Consider the following 17,328-nt stretch of genomic DNA (forward strand, 5'->3'; position numbering starts at 1 on the left):
TTTAGGTATGACCCTTGTATCTCTAATCTCTCCAAGACTTTTATCATAAAGGGATGTTGAATTTTGTCAAAAGCTTTTTCAGCATCTAATGAAATGATCATATGATTTTTTCTTTCAGATTATTTATATGATGGATTACATTGATAGATTTTCGTATGTTGAACCAGCCCTGCATCTCTGGGATGAAGCCTACTTGATCATAATGGATAATTTTTCTAATGTGTTCTTGGATACGGTTTGCCAGTATTTTGTTGAGGATTTTTGCGTCGATGTTCATGAGTGAGATTGGCCAGTAATTCTCTTTTTTGGTTGAGTCTTTGTGTGGTTTTGGTATCAGAGTAACTGTAGCTTCATAAAAGGAATTTGGCAATGGCTCTTCTGTTTCTATATTGTGAAATACATTAAGGAGTATAGGTATAAGCTCTTCTTGGAAGTTCTGGTAGAATTCCGCATTGAAACCATCTGGTCCTGGGCTTTTTTTGGTAGGGAGGTTTTTGATAACAGTTTCTAATTCTTCGTGACTAACAGGTCTATTTAGATTGTTCACCTGGTCCTGGTTTAGCTTTGGTATATGGTATTTATCTAAAAATGTGTCCATTTCTTTTACATTTTCCAGTTTTGTGGCATACAAGCTTTTGTAGTAAGATCTAATGATTCTTTGAATTTCCTCTGTGTCTGTGGTTATGTCCCCCTTTTCATGTCTGATCTTCTTAATTTGCATATTCTCTCTCTGCTGTTTGATTAGTTTGGATAGGGGTTTATCAATTTTGTTGATTTTCTCTAGGAACCAGCTTTTTGTTTCATTGAATCTTTGGATTGTTTTCTGTGTTTCTATTTTGTTGATTTCAGCCCTCAGTTTGATTATTTTAAGTCTTCTACTCCTCCTATGTGAGTCTGCTTCCTTTTTTTCTAGAGCTTTCAGGTGGGCTGTTAAGTCTCCAATGTGTGCTTTCTCTGTTTTCTTTAAGTGGGCACTTAGTGCTGTGAACTTTCCTCTCAGGACTTTCATAGTGTCCCATAAGTTTGAATAGGTTGTTTCTTTATTTTCATAGTGTCCCATAAGTTTGAATAGGTTGTTTCTTTATTTTCATTGAATTCAAGGAAGACTTTGATTTCTTTCTTTATTTCTTCCTTGATCCAGGTGTGGTTCAGAAGTTGACTGTTCAGTTAACAAGAGTTTGTAGGCTTTCTGGGGGTAGCATTTTTGTTGAATTCTAACTTTAATCCATGGTGGTCTGATAAGACGCAGGAGGTTACGAATATTTTTTTGTAACTGTGGAAGTTTGCTTTGTTACCGAGTATGTGGTCAATTTTCGAGAAGGTTCCATGAGCTGCAGAGAAGAAGGTATATTCTTTCCTATTTGGGTGGAATGTTCTATAGATGTCTGTTAAATCCATTTGATTCATTACCTCCACTAATTCTCTAATTTCTCTGTTAGGTTTCTGTCTGATTGACCTGTCCATTGGTGAGAGAGGAGTGTTGAAGTCTCCTACTATTTGTGTGTGCTGTTTGATGGCAGCCTTGAGTTTTAGTAATGTTTCTTTTACTTACATGGGTGCTTTTATATTAGGGGCATAGATATTCAGGATTGAGACTTCATCCTGATGAATTGTTCCTGTTGTGAGTATAAAATGTCCCTCTCTATCTTTTCTGATTGATTTAAGTTTGAAGTCAACTTTGTTAGAAATTAGTGTGGCCACACCTGCTTGTTTCTTGGGTCCATTTGTTTGATAAGCCTTTTCCCAGCCCTTTACTCTGAGTAGGTGCCTGTCTTTGTGGTTGAGGTGTGTTTCTTGTAAACAGCAGAATGTTGGATCCTGTTTTCGTATCCAGTCTCTAAGCCTGTGCCTTTTTATAGGTGAGTTGAGTCCATTGACATTAAGTGATATTAATGACCAGTGGTTGTTAACTCCGGTCACTTTTTTCGTAGTAGAGTTTGTGTGTTTCCCTTCTTTGAGTTGTGCTGGTGAAGGGTCTCTAGATGTTTGAGTTATTGTGGTCATTGTTGGACTCCTTGGTTAGTGATTTTCCTTCTATTACTTTCTGTAAGGCTGAATTTGTGGCTACGTATTGTTTAAATTTGTTTTTATCCTGGAAAATTTTGTTTTCTCCATTTATAGTGAATGAAAGCTTGGCTGGGTATAGTAGTCTGGGCTTGCATCCATGGTCTCTTAATTCCTGAAGTACATCTATCCAGGACCTTCTGGCTTTCATGGTTTCCATAGAGAAGTCAGGTGTAAGTCTGATAGGTTTACCCTTATAAGTAACTTGACCCTTTTCCTTTGCAGTTCTTAGTATTCTTTCTTTATTCTGTATGTTTTATGTTTTGATTATTATATGGCGAGGAGATGGTTTTTTTTTTTGGTCCAGTCTATTCGGTGTTCTGTATGCTTCTTGAACCTTCAAAGGAATATCTTTCTTTAGGTTGGGAAAGTTTTCTTCTATAATTTTATTAAATATATTTTCTGGACCGTTGAGCTGTACTTCCTCTCCTTCTTCTATCCCAATTATTCTTAGGTTTGGTCTTTTTATTGTGTCCCAGATTTCCTGAACGTTTTGTGATGAGAATTTGTTGGTTTTGTTGTTTTCTTTGATCAGTGTGTTTATTTTCTCTATGGTATCTTCAGTGTCTGATATTCCCTCTTCTATCTCTTGTAATCTGTTGTTAGTACTTGTCTCTGTAGTTCCTGTTCGTTTGCCCAGATTTTCCATCTCCATTCTTCCCTCAGTTTGTGTTTTCTTCATTGCTTCCATTTCATTCTTCAAGTCTTGAACCGCTTCCCTAACCTGTTTGATTGCTTTTTCTTGTTTCTCTTGGTTTTCTTGCGTGTCTTTGAGCGATTTATTCATATCCTCTACCTTTTTGTTTGTAATCTCTAATTGTTTATGGCAGTTTTTCACCTCTTGTTTAAGGTCCTCTATTATTTTCATATAGTTCACTTTTGAGTCGATTTCTTCTATTTCTTCTGGAGTAGGGTGTACAATTCTTCTTATTTCGGGATCCCTGGATTCTGGTGGTGTCATGTTGCCTTTCAGGTTGTTGGAGGAATTCTTGCATTGGCACCTTCCCATCTCTTCCTTCACATGGAGCTAGGAGAGGCCTGGTGTCTTGGTCCAGTCTTTGCTGTGATTGACTCTCTGGGTGTATCTCTTCAGTGTAGAAGCAGGAACCGTTCCCGTCCAGATGGGATTCCTCAGCAACTAAAAAGGGCCGCTTGGTAGCCCAATGATCCCGGGGCAAAAGGATGAATGGAGCAAGGTGGGGGGCGGTATCCAGAAGAGCACAGGAAGCCTGGCGCAGGAGCTGAAGGTGACCGGGCTCCCTTACAGGGGACCCTGAGGCCTGCTCGGTAGGCAGGCACTCACCGCTCTGGGTGGGTAGCCTTAGTGTAGAAGCTTAAAACTGTTCTTGAGCACTGGTCCTAGCATACAGCAGGGCAGGGTTGGGGAGGGGTGCTGGGGGGCTGGGTCATGCAAAAGAAAGACAGCCCTGCAGGAGGAGATGGGGGAGGGGGGTTTGTGCTCTCTTCCCGGACAGTCTGCCCCTGGATAGCACACACTCACCTGTCCAGATGGAATTCCTCAGCAACTAAAAAGGGCCGCCCGTAGCCCAATGATCCAGGGACAAAAGGATGAATGGAGCAAGCTTTTGTTTCTTTTGATAACGTATTTTTCTAGTTTGGTTTAATAACTTTTGCTTTCAATTAATTGGCACTCCTACTTCTCTTACTTCTGGGATGGAACCAAGGGAATATAATGGCCTGTAATATTTTGGTAATCTCTTGGGCAACGATGACCAGCCACACAGAAGAAGCCTATGATGCCTGGTGTTGAGTTTTTTCTTAGATGTTCTTTGGCTCTTGAGGGAACATTGTCAGCAAAAATGGGAAAAATTCATTTAAACTCTACATGTATATTTACATGGTGACTTATGTTTAGTATATTATTAAGATAGGTCTAGAATTGTGCACACATAGGCACTTAGTAATAGCTGTGGACTACATTGGAATTTAGATTCCTATTGCCTCAAATTTTTCAAGGTAAGGTAAATGGCAAAAATGTTGTCCATGAGATATATGGAGGACAAAAATGACTTTTGGATGCATGGCTTTCCATTTTCTAAAAGGGAAAACATAAAACTAAAGAAACGATGTTGAGAATGTGGACATAGGCCCAGTGCGCTGTAGAGATGGAAGAAGTCCTGACACATCTTTTTCAGTGTTCATAAACTATATGAAGATGTTCCCATCTCAAACTCTTCAGTGTAAGATCTTAACAGAAAGAGAAGGTATCCTTATGCCATGCTTTGTACATGCATTGTACATCCTCACAACACATTGTATATTGATTAAATAGGAAATAAACTTTTCAGAAGATGGAAAATGTTCAGGATATGTTCAACGGTAAGGGGTTATTTACTCTGGCTGAAGTAAGGCACAACCAAAATTAAGGAGGTTGGGTACAATTACACACAACTGAAATATCATTTGATCATTAATACTAAGCACAAGGTTGAATCCCACCAACCTCTTTTTCTTCCAAGAAGGAAAGGGAACAAGCACGAGGGGAAAGAGGAAGACAAGGAAGGGCAATGGGAGCTAACATGAGCACCATTTATGATATAGATATATATAAAGAGAGAGAGGTTGCTAAATGGAAATGTGTGTATTAAATGTCATGTTAAAACCCAGTACTTAGTATACCAACTAAAAGAAACTAATTAAACTTTTACAGAAAAGATGTAAATTAATTTTGAGGTGAAGGCATAGTTTTAAAAGAACCTGTTGGCATTATTTCTAAAGAGCCTTAACATCTCTCAAAGTTTAACTTAGGTGTGGGATAGGTAAAGTATGAGTGTAAATCAGGAATTAACAGTGAAGTTTCTTAAATGTATTCAGTTGTTTCCTAATAAATACTTGATAGTAGTGATGACATAACCTATGATTATACTATAGTGAACATACAAATATGAATCAGGCATGTGGGCACCTAGCTTATATAGAAACATACACATATACATATATGTTGTCAAGGGATTAAACCCATGACTAGATAATATTAAATCCTAGGCATTTTACTCATTTCCTTATTGTATAAACCATAATTTTTCTTCCCAGTTCTTTCAGAATCATGTAAAACAAAATCTAGTTCCTCCATATTTGTTTTCTAGTGAGTGGAAACATTGTCAGGAAGGACCTATAACAGCAATTTTTACATATGCTTGTTACTATGAAAAAGGGGAATGACTTCAGCATTTTACATGTTTCCTGGACTACTCACTGTATTGAATAAAATGTATTATTGTCCTTAAACCATTTCTTGGATCGGAGAATTCTAAATGGTGAGAATATTTTTCTCTGAAGGAAATAGCATGGTATAAGTGAGCAGATAGGGAAAACAGGAAAAGTGGGGGAGCTCTAAGGAGGGGTGAAGGAGATAGATGTAAAAGGATAGAAAAAGGTAAAATAAGAATAAGGATGTCTGAAAAGTTACAAGGAATCATACTATGAATGATCTACCTTAATAATATACTAAACATAAGTCACCATGTAAATATACATGTAGAGTTTAAATGAATTTTTTCCCTTTTTTGCTGACAATGTTCCCTCAAGAGCCAAAGAACATCTAAGAAAAAACTCAACACCAAGCATCATAGGCTTCTTCTGTGTTGCTGGTCATTGTTACCCAAGAGATTACCAAAATATTACAGGCCATTCTATTCCCTTGGTTCCATCCCAGAAGTAAGAGAAGTAGGAGTGCCTATTACTGAAAACACTGCAATTCAGACACCGGGTCCAGGGGTTTCCTTGACTGCAACTGACCTGAAAGCCTCCTTCCTGAGGACTAGCTTTCATGGTACCAAAAATGCCATGTGTGTTTCCAAAGGTAGAAAGCAACTAAGAGCGCTATCCAGATAGGATGCCTATGAATCACAGCACTGGACAGTACAACACGACAAACCTATGATATGTGGAAAGTAGTGGTATGCATACTAGCATGGTAACCAACAGCTCTGTAATTGGACCTAAGAGCCACTCAACAAGAGGGAAAGCATAATTGTATTGAAAAGCTAGCCAGTTATCCAGGGCTAGTGAATTCATAGAGGAATACCTCGGGAGGAGTACCTACAACCACCACTTTACTATCCCAGCATAATCCCTAGCTATATTCCAAATATTTGTCTTTAAGCACAAAGATAAGTGTAGACCTTGCCCCTCATCAAGGAAACTTCTCTTTTCAACAGAGAAGATTATAGAAAACCACATCCAATCAAAATGCAGAGTAGTGAAACCTAATTCTAATGGATACATATAAAATTGATGCACCTATACCTCTAAAAAGAGATTATTTCAGAAAAGGATGGGTCAAAGATTTTAAGAGCCAGGAGGTCAACAAGTTTGCTCTAGGATTGTGTCTCCTAGGAATATCAGAAGCTATTTCTATTTGGTGAGTTTAAAAATCTCAACAACCCCCACCCCCCAAAAATGTCTCACCAATATATCTGCTTAAATATGAACTGAACAAGGGCAACAGCAATAGAAATGCCAATTTGGACAGGGAAAACACAGGATAAAGCCTCAACCTTACACAAAGAACTACAAACAACTGGGAAATGCTGTGCACAGGAGAAATAGTCTTCCCAGGGAAAAACACACCACTTAGTTAGCCCATACCAAATGGTCGGCACTGAAAACACACATGCAATTAACATTATAAAGACTAAGCTATACTCTGATATTAAGTATAACAGTAATTTTGTAACTGGTTATGTAAATGTCACAGTAACCATGGACTCTACTATGCTATTTAAAAAATGACAAAGCTAAGAGGTGAAGTGACTTGCCCCGAGACACATCTAATAGGTTTTTTAAATGTCACATTTGAAGACCATCTTTTAAAAATCTCAAAATCCATTTGTAGTTAATTTATTTTGCATTAAAGTGTTTTTAATTAGTGTACAAGATGTTATTTCAATTAAAGTGCATTTCAGAAGATCCTTCTTCTCCCACATATACACCACTTTCCCCACCTCCCACTCAGTCAATCCCCCTTGGAATCTCTCCCCTGGGTCTTCTTTTTCTCTTTTCTGTCACATGTGTTGCTAGATCACTTTGTTGGTATGACAATGCCTAATAGAGTATATATTCTCATTGTAGAAGTGCAGAATATTCCTATATAATGCATAATTGTAGATATGAAAAAATTCTCTACTAACAATAATTATAATGCCCAAATCACCACACAGTACTTTGTTGCAAAATGGTATTCTTTAAATTGGGTTTACTTGATTTGTAATGATTTGACTGTTCTAGCTCAACATTTGAAAATTTATTTATATTTAATATCTTTATGATACATATAAGAGGTACACATTCAGCTATTTTTGCAACTGTATTAAATTAATATCCTTATTTTCTTATCTTCTTTATCTTAGAGAATATTCCACATCATAGATAATGCACATTTAACTGTCTAAGATTTGAAATATAGTGCCAGCACTAATGATGCCATTCAGACTACAAGTCCTTAGAGAATAGGTGATGTGAAAAGAAAATGAAAGCATGTGAAAATAAGTATGATTGAACAACTGGTAAGAAAGCACCCATTCTTTAGAGGGTTTGTTGATTAGGAGATTCCCTGTCCTTAATTCAGAGATCAGAGACTATGCAAAGGCCACTTTTAGAGCATGCCGACATAGGCAAACACAGCATAGAAGAAGAAAATGTAGTGTTAGACCTGTGATTCTTGTGGCAGAGGATTATGAACTAAATTTTATAATAGAGTGGAGATAGAATTAAAACAATAATCCTCTATATCTAAGTATTTCGGAGAAATGGGACAAAAAAAATGACATGCAGGTAGGTAGACCAGTGATGCCTGCTAGGGGTGGGAAAGGGACAAAGATTCAGGGGAAAATAGTGGCTGTTATGTGACCACGTATTAATGTATTCCTGACTGGTCTGTGTACTGATGCCTGTTATTTCTAAAAGGCTGGGTAGCACCCGAAGTAGCTTCCTTTAGGTATCGGAACACATTGTCCTACCTATTCTTCACATAAAAAAGTCTCTGGTTTTCATTTCATTTCCAAGCCTTTTTTTGTGTGACAGCTGTCTGATTCGGTGAGCTAACACTTCATAATGTGGTAATGTATCCTTTGAGTGACAAGAAGGTAGATATTGCAGATGTCATTAGCAGCCTGTAAGACATGATATCTGAAGGAACAAGAAGGTCTCCAAGTGCACTTCAAATCATTCCACATAAATGACTCTCTGGCCTGTCCCTGCTAAAGGCGTCAGTAAAAATTTTAACCATCACTGATGGTGACTCACTCTGTGATTGCATAGATCCAAAAATAGGAACCAGCAAGCACGACTGTCTGTGTGGTCCTTTTGCTCTCTTCTTTCAGCATCCAACCTGCTGAAAAGCTTTGGGCAGTGTGCGTGTATTTGTGCGAAGATGCTTACGTGCATATATGTGATGTTCAGTGTTTCTATTTTAAAACTACCTTGTTTATTAACCACCGAGGCTTATCTTGCTGGAGACAGAATCATTGACAAGTGTCTCTGTATAGTTTCTTAGTGTTAAGATTACTTCTATTAATACTCAAATAGGCATTCTTCATGGATACATCTCACAGACTAGCTTCCTTTCGGAAGATGACAGCAAAATTCACTTGAAAACGCTAGAGGCTTTTCAATAGAAAAAGTATCTGCTGTTGGTTATTAGCTTTGCAAATGATAAGAGCTCTCTAAATGTAACAAATAAATTCTATTCTGAGAACTTATGAAAACAAAAGATTGTTTTAGAATATTAGTATGTATATATAATAATACTCTCCAATACATTTTCTTCTTTTTACTTCAAAAATCATAGAAATTGAGTATCAAAAACTGCATGAAAATGAGAAGATCTGGGATTAAATATACTCAGCTTTTCATATCAATAAGCTACATGTCTAACATTCAACCTATGGTTGAAAATAGTTGGTAAAATTCTATCTGACATAAACATATAGAGAGACACATTTCCTATTATTACTGCAACAATACAGCAAAAAATATTTATGCTGCATTTAGATTGTTAATATTGTAAGAAATCTAGAGATGATTTAAAGTGCATAAGAGACTCTATATAAATATTATGTTGGTTTATGTAAAGAATGAGAGCCCCTACAAGTTTTGGTATGCAAGCGGCATCTAAAAACCATTCTCTGGAGAATACCCAGCAGCAGTGATACTATGGAGTTGGGCAAGGTTTTCTGAAAGAAGAAGTTATCATAGAGATTTTTTCTTCTTAGTGATCCTTTTACCATTTCAATTTTCTCAAGTCAGCTAAAATTTTTACACACTCCAAAATCTACTATTCTATGACAGTGATACTAGCCTCAGATCCTCTTTGATGCACCTACATTTTAAAGATTCATCTCATTAAAAAAAAAACCCGTCCGGTGACTAATTATAACACATCTCGCTTATTTAACGTATAAACATATTTTAGCATGCAGTTCATGTCCAGTCTAGTACTAAATTGGAGATGCTGAGAGATTAAACAGAACAGTGATCACCAATTAATGTAGTTTTTGAGATGCTGGAGACCCTGACATGCTGCACCACCAGTGATGGACAAACACTAGTTGGGTGCTGTGCAAGCACTGAGAAGTCAGATGGGGAAAGGAGGTCACAAAATAATTCATTGGGATATTATACTTTATTCTCTGTTTTATATTCAAGATATAATTTTCCAGGTGCGATTTATATAATATGGGTTGGGAAAGACAACGAGGCATGAGAGAACAGAGAGCAATGAAGTAATGAAAAGCAATTTTAAAAAGTATGGTTATTAAACACAAAGAAAATGAGACATCAGCCTAGACACTGCTGTGACATCTGAAAGAGTGTGGATGCACTCCTATGTAACAAAGCTCCTCTGTGTGTTTTCATTCTAAACAGATTGCTCTGATTACAACAAGGAACATGCATTGAATAGGGACAAGACTGTTGGCAGGGAAGCAAATTAAGGGTTATTTTAGTAATATATACAAGAAGATGATGACAATCTGAACCAGGACATTCTAAACAGAAGCAGAGAGATAAAAGGAAACTGACAAAGTATAATTATTCCTAACACATTATTGATATTTTGTACATGTGAATTCATTATTTAATTACGTAAAAATTAAAATACCTCTTTGAAATAGGGGCTTGCATTATTCCCATTTCATAGAAGGGAAACAAAAGCACTGAGGGGTTAAATAAGTTAAAGTAAGGAGGATAAAACCCACACAGTCTTGTTTAAAAGCTGTCTGATTCCAATTAGGTATTGAATATCAAAACTATAGGATATGTTAATGTACTTGTCAGGAAAAGTGGATGCAGGTTGGTGGGAAACTAGAAGCAAAAGATGCTTCTCAGGCCTCTAACTTGGACTGTCCTTAGTTAAGTAATATAATAGAAAAAGATATGAGGGTATGGAGAAAAGCTCATACTTAGACCCATTAAGTCTGTGAACTATCTAAGCAGAGATCTGTCCTGGATGGATGCAGACATGTATAAATGAAGGAGCTATTTCTAGTAGTTAGAACCATGGAAGTTAGATACAAGGAAGGATATACATAAAAATCACCGAAGTCAAGTACATACCCTGGAGTCACCAATTTAAAAATCATTAGATTAAGAGGGTTTTATGAATATTGATGAGGAAAATCTATTCATATTGAACAAATTCTGAGGAAAGAAGTTGCCGTGTAAGTCAAGATGACATTTTATAAAGCAAGTTCATGGAATGATAGGATAAGAAGCCAGATTGAAATGGACTAGAGAATGAGGATAAAATGAAGAAATTGGGAATGTAGATGACAGGATGATGTAGAGCTCAATAAAAATCAAGAAAAAAAGAAAAGAAAATACCATCTTACAAAGTATGAAGTAAAATAGAGAAACAATGATAAGAAAATGGAAGGGGTTGAAACATGAGTGTTGGTGATGGCAGATATTTAGCCAAGTCTGGCAGCGCAGTTTAAGATTTTACTTTCAGAGAGCAAAAAAGGATGATAAATTCAAAAGCAGCCTTGAATATGAAACAAGTTCCAAACCAGCCTGTGCTACATAACCAGATCTTGTTTTAATAAGTAAATATATTTGGTGATTGGTGTATGGATGGATAGAGATAGATAGATGATAGATAGATAGATAGATAGATAGATAGATAGATAGATAGATAGATAGATAGATAGATAGATATAGATAAGCAGAACCAGGAAATATAATCAAGATGTAAAACACAGTGAAGTTACACAAAAAATAATGTTGAAAGAATGAATGGAATGAACAAAGAATGGATTATTTGTTCTTTTGATGGCAAATTTCTTGAGTTCTTTGTATATTTTGGAGATTGGCTCTCCGTCTGATGTGGAGTTGGTGAACATCTTTTCCCATTCTGTCATTTTGTTTTGATGACCATGTCTTTTGCTTTACAGAAGCTTTTCAGTTTCAGGAGGTCCCATTTATTAATTGTTTCTCTCAGTGACTGTGCTACTGGTGTTATATTTAGGAAGTGGTCTTCTGTGCCAATGTGTTCAAGTGTACTTCCCATTTTCTCTTCTATGAGGTTCAGTGAGCTCTCTAATTGGACGTAAGACTCAAGCAACAAGAGGAAATCATACCTGGTTCTTGAAACCTAGCCAACTATTTGATTTCATAAAATGTGATACAAGATTTAAAGAAACAGATTAGCAGAAACCCACTTCAATATTCTGCTTTCTACAAAACATCTGAACAAAAATTGAATGAAAAATATCAGAATAAATTATCACCATACATCAAATGCATTTAACAGTTATCCACATAATATTCCATTCACCAAAGCACCAAAGAATACACATTCCATTCAATAGCCTCTGAAATCATTTCTAAAATAGGACAAATATTTGGACACAAAGCAAAACTTGACAAATTAAAAGATACTGAATAACTTTATATACTCTATCTGAATACAATGTAATAAACCTGAAAATTGACAGAAAACAAATATCTAGCAAATACACAAACTCATGGAGTTAAAGAAAAAAATAAAGAAAGAAATAAGGATTTTCTAGAGTTTGGTAAAACTAAAAATGTAGTACAACAAAACCTCTGTGACACATTGAAAGTTCACAAGGGAAAAATTACAGCACTAAGTCCCTACATTTTAAAAAATAAGAAATAGCCCAAATAAATAACCAATGATGCAAACAAAAATTGCAAAAACAAGAACTAATCAAATTCAAACCTACTTGAAATCAGGAAATGATAAAAGTCACAGTAAAAAGCAGGCGAATTGAAGAACAGATTCTTTGAGAAGATAAACAAGATTGACAGACCCTTGAACCAACAAACAAAAAGAAAGAAAGAGGACACAAATTAGCAGAATCAAAAATGAACAAAGAAATATTACAAGAGACATAAGAGAAATATTGAATATCCCAAAAGAATAAAAACAATGAAAAACAAACAAATTGAAGAACAGGTTCTTTGAGAAGATATACAAGATTGACAGACACTTGAACCAACAAACAAAAAGAAAGAGGACACAAATTAGTAGAATCACAAATGAACAAGAAAACATTACAACAGGCATAAAAGAAATATTAACTATCCCAAGAGAATACCAGTACCAGTACCCATTAAGATGCAAAATCAAAAAGAAATGGATGAATTTCTAGATCTAAGCAAACTACCAAAAGAAGAAGAGGAAGAGGAGGAGGAGGAGGAGGAAGAAGAAGAAGAAGAAGAAGAAGAAGAAGAAGAAGAAGAAGAAGAAGAAGAAGAAGAAGAAGAAGAAGAAGAAGACATCAACAACCTAAAGAGACAAGTAATAAAGGCGTTCAAGCTAAAAAAAAAAATGTTAATAAATAAAATCCAGGGACAAAAAGATTTACAGCAGAATTCCAATAGATTTTAAGGATATCTACTATTAAGCTTATTTAAAATATCCAAAAAGAAGGTAGAGCAGGGAGGAGGAGGAAAGGAAGGAAGGGAGGAAGAAAAGAAGTGGGAAGAGTACTCCCAAACTCCTTTTAGGAATCTAGTATGCCTCTAATACCAAATCTGATAAAGATGCAGCAAAAGAGAAAGAAAATTACAGGGTAATATCATGATGAACATACATCTAAAACTTCTCATTAAAATACTTGAAAATATATGGACATATATCAAAAAAGATTATTCACCATGACCAAGTTGCTTTTATCCCTGAAATGCAATGACGCTCCAACATATGCAAATCAATAAGTGTAATAAACCATATCAAGGAACTTAAAGATAGAAATAACACGATCATCACAATCAATGCACAGCAAGCCTTGAAATATATAGCATTCATTCATGATGAAAGTTCAAGACAATGTTGGGCTAGAAAAAACATGGTTCAACATAACACAAGTCACATTATCCCAAATGTCAAAAAGCTTGACACATTCAAAATGAAGTAAGGAATGAGAAAGGGCTGTCCACTTTACCACTTCTTTTTCATATTGTGTTTATTGCCCTAGCTTAAGAAACAAGGTAAGCAAAGATGTTAAAGAGGTACAAACAGGGGCAGCAGAAAACTTCTAGAATCAAAAAATTCAGTAATGTAGGAGTATGTAAACTCAACTTGTTCAAATCAATAAAATATCTTTGTATACACCAACAGCAAATATTCTGAGAAAGAGATCATAAATACACTCCAATTCACAATGGCATTAAAGAAAATTTACAAATCCAGGAATAAACCTAACCAAGGTTGTGAAGAGTATTTACAATGAGCGCTTTAAACCTCTGAAGAAAGAGACAGAGAGAGTCACTGGAAAATAGAAAGACAATTGATCATGGTTTGGTAGAGTTAATATTGTGAAAATGGCCACTTTACCAAAAAGCCACTTACAGATTTCAATGCAATCCAACAAAAATTCCCATCTATTTTTTTTAAAGAACTAGAAAAAGTAACTATCTTAAAGGTCATATGGAAGGCATAAAATAGCCTGGATAGTCGGAACAATCCTGGGCAAATGGACAATGCTGCATGTTTTATCATCCTAGATCTCAGGACACAGGAAAGAGTCATAGATAGAAATATAGATAAATAGAATGTGGGACTGGCAAAAACAGACATGTAGATCAATGGAACAAAATCAAAGTTTTAACATGAGTACATACAACTTCAGCCATTTAATATTTGACAAAGCTGTCAAAATATTAACTGGAAAAAGAAACCATCTTCAAGGACAGGAGCTGGGAAACTTGATGTCCACAAGCAGAAAAATAGAACGTTATCTTTGACCTTGAACAGCAACATACTCCAAACGAATTTCAAAAAACTGAATTTGAAATCTGAACCACAAAAAACTGCTAGAAGAAAACATAGTCAATATAATACCATTGTAGGAAAGAATGTTCTAAATGGGAGTCTAGACACCCAGGAACTAAGGCTGACAAATGTCAAGTGGGATTTCATAAAATGAAAAGAATTTGATAAAAGGAAAAAATTCACAGCAAAAGAAATAATCATTTGGGCAATGAGGAAGCCCACAGAACAGAAGACAATCTTTGAAGTCTCTATATTTGACAAAGGATGAATACTATAGAATATGTAAAGATCTCAAGAGATAAAGATTTAAAAAAATTACTCTTTATTAAACGGGCCTGCCATCTGAAGATAGAATTCACAAAAGAGAAATGATTCCGTAGTTACTAAGGAAACTCAAATCAAAACAACCCTGGGATTTCATCTTATCCCTGTCAGAATGGTAAAGATCAACAAAACAACCAACAACAGATGTTGAATAAGGATGTGGGGAGAGGGAAATTTGTTCACTGTTGGTGGGAATGCAAACTGTTCAACAACTCAGGAAATCACAAAGGCAAATTCTCAAAAAAGGAAACAGAATCACTAAAACTAAATCTACAGTAGGATCCAGTTATACCACTCCGTGACATTTACCTAAAGGACTTTGTATCAGACTCCACAGACACTTTCTCAGCTATGTGCATTGCTGCTTTGTTCACCTTAGTTGGGAAACAGAAACATCCAACATATCCTTCAACTGACAGATAATGCAAATGTTGTACATATAACTAATGGAAGAGTATTTACCTGTAAAAAAAAAAAACTAAATCATAAAATTTGTAAGTAAATGGAAAGATGTAGTGAGAACTCCAACATCAAGCAAATAAGAAATGCTAGGAGCAGGAGAGTCTTCCATGGGGAAGAGTACACTGATCGGTTATCTAATACCAAATGATCAATCCTGAAAACATACATACATGTAACATTATATAAATTGAGCAAGTCATACTTATGTTTTTATAACTAGTTAGCTAGATGACGTTTTTATAACTAGTTAGCGAGATGACAGATAGATGGATACATACATACATACATATATAAGTAGGCATAATTGGTGAAAAAAGAGCAACGAGGGATGTATGGGAAGGTGTGAAAGATAGAATGGGAAATGTTTCAAAACTAAATGAAACAAATTTTTAAAATAAGCTAAATGCTCTTATTTCAAGAAAGAAAAAACAAGGTACAATCACTACGAAAAAATATTAAAACTAAATTCCAACAACATAATTAACCTCTATTCTCCAATTTCTGGGATTCAGTCATGATCTTTTGGATGACAGCGTTGCATTTCCTAGTTCTCCCATGCACAGTATTCAGCTTTTATCATAGCCTTAGGCCAGTTCCATGCCATGCTTGCTGCTGTCCTTGTTATTAGCATCTTCAAAATGCTAGGGTCTTCTGCTGCAACTTAGATGCACTTTCTCCAGTGGCCTCTACTGAGCTCTCTTTAGTGACTCTAACCCTGCCACATGGTGCCAAATTGCAGACTCTTTCCATTTACCCTTCAGACCTTGAGCTTTCACTGCTATGAAGACCCTGCCTTCATGAAGAGCCTCTCCTTACCTCTCACAATGCAAAGCCTTGGTTACTCTCCATTACTCCTTCTTATCTTCAAAGTCCATAGTACCAAAGAGACTCTTACACATTGCCAAGTGTAGTTACCAGCATGAGGTCCAACCTTGCATACCTACGGACCACAGTTTCTGTTTCTGACACTGACAAAATATTCCCGGATTTACAGTCCTCAGTGATACTGCTTTCTTATTAGTCACCCATAACTTCTCAGCCCCATCTGGTCAGCATCAATTATCCCAGTTTAAAAAAAAACACTTTAGTGGTTCTGGTCTCTTGTAAACCACAGCCAATTTTTCAGCCCGATTTGACTAGAAGCACAGTTTTTATACCTAAAAACATCAGCTCCAGTAGTCTTTAAAGGCCTCTGGAATTTCGTAATCCAGGTCTCCATCATCTGCATTGCTCTCAACATTCTTATCTTTCAAGATTCCACAGAACAGTTCTCCAAACTCTGAACACTCAATGGTTTTTCTAGCCCAGAGTTTCAAAATGACACCACAGTCCTTCACAAAGCGTATGTTTATGTCTGTCATAGCAATGCCTCATGAATCGATGCCCATTTCTGTCTTCTGGTTTCTGCTGCTGTGGTAAAATGCCATGATCAAAATTAACTTGGGGAGGAATGTGTTAATTTCATCTTCCAACTCTCAAGTCACATTCCATCACTGAGGGACATCAGCGCAGGGACTTAGAGGCAGTAAATGGAACAGAAGCCATGGAGGAGTGATGCTTACTGATTTGCTCTCTATGGCTTGCTCTTCTTGGCCTTCTTACAATGCCGAGAAGCCCTAGTGGAGGGGTGGTACAATCCACAGTAAACTGTGTCCTCTCATACCAGGCATCAAGCAAGGAAATGCATCACGGGCTTATCTGCAGGTCAATTCAATGAGGCCATTTTCTCAATTGAGGTTCCCTTTTCCCAAACAACTCTAGCTCATGTCGATGTAACATAAATCTAGCCAACATGTGTGTACTATTTATATATTATTTCTGAAGTACGCTATGTCATTGGAAAATGAATGAGAGGCAAGAAGTGGAAGATAATATATAATGAAGGTCCAGATCATATAACATCGTGAAACTCATTCATCAAATCACAAATATCTAGCATTAGCTTATGTAGAATATATAAATATATTAAATATATAGTAATATTTTCTCTTATATATAAGAGAATATTAATTTAATTTGCTCATATATAGTAAATAAAATCACATCAGAGTTGTACTTGAGTATGATTATGTTTCCTATTCTATGCAGTCTTTATCAATTCTCTGGGCATTACTTATTTATAAATAAAGCAAGGTAATCTGGGTTTTTAATGATGCTTCTATGGAAAATACTTAAATGTACCTTTGCTAGAACAATTTACTTCTTGTTTGTGTCTG

This window comes from Microtus pennsylvanicus, chromosome X, assembly GCF_037038515.1.
Source record: "Microtus pennsylvanicus isolate mMicPen1 chromosome X, mMicPen1.hap1, whole genome shotgun sequence".
In the NCBI taxonomy this organism is placed as follows: Eukaryota; Metazoa; Chordata; class Mammalia; order Rodentia; family Cricetidae; genus Microtus; species Microtus pennsylvanicus.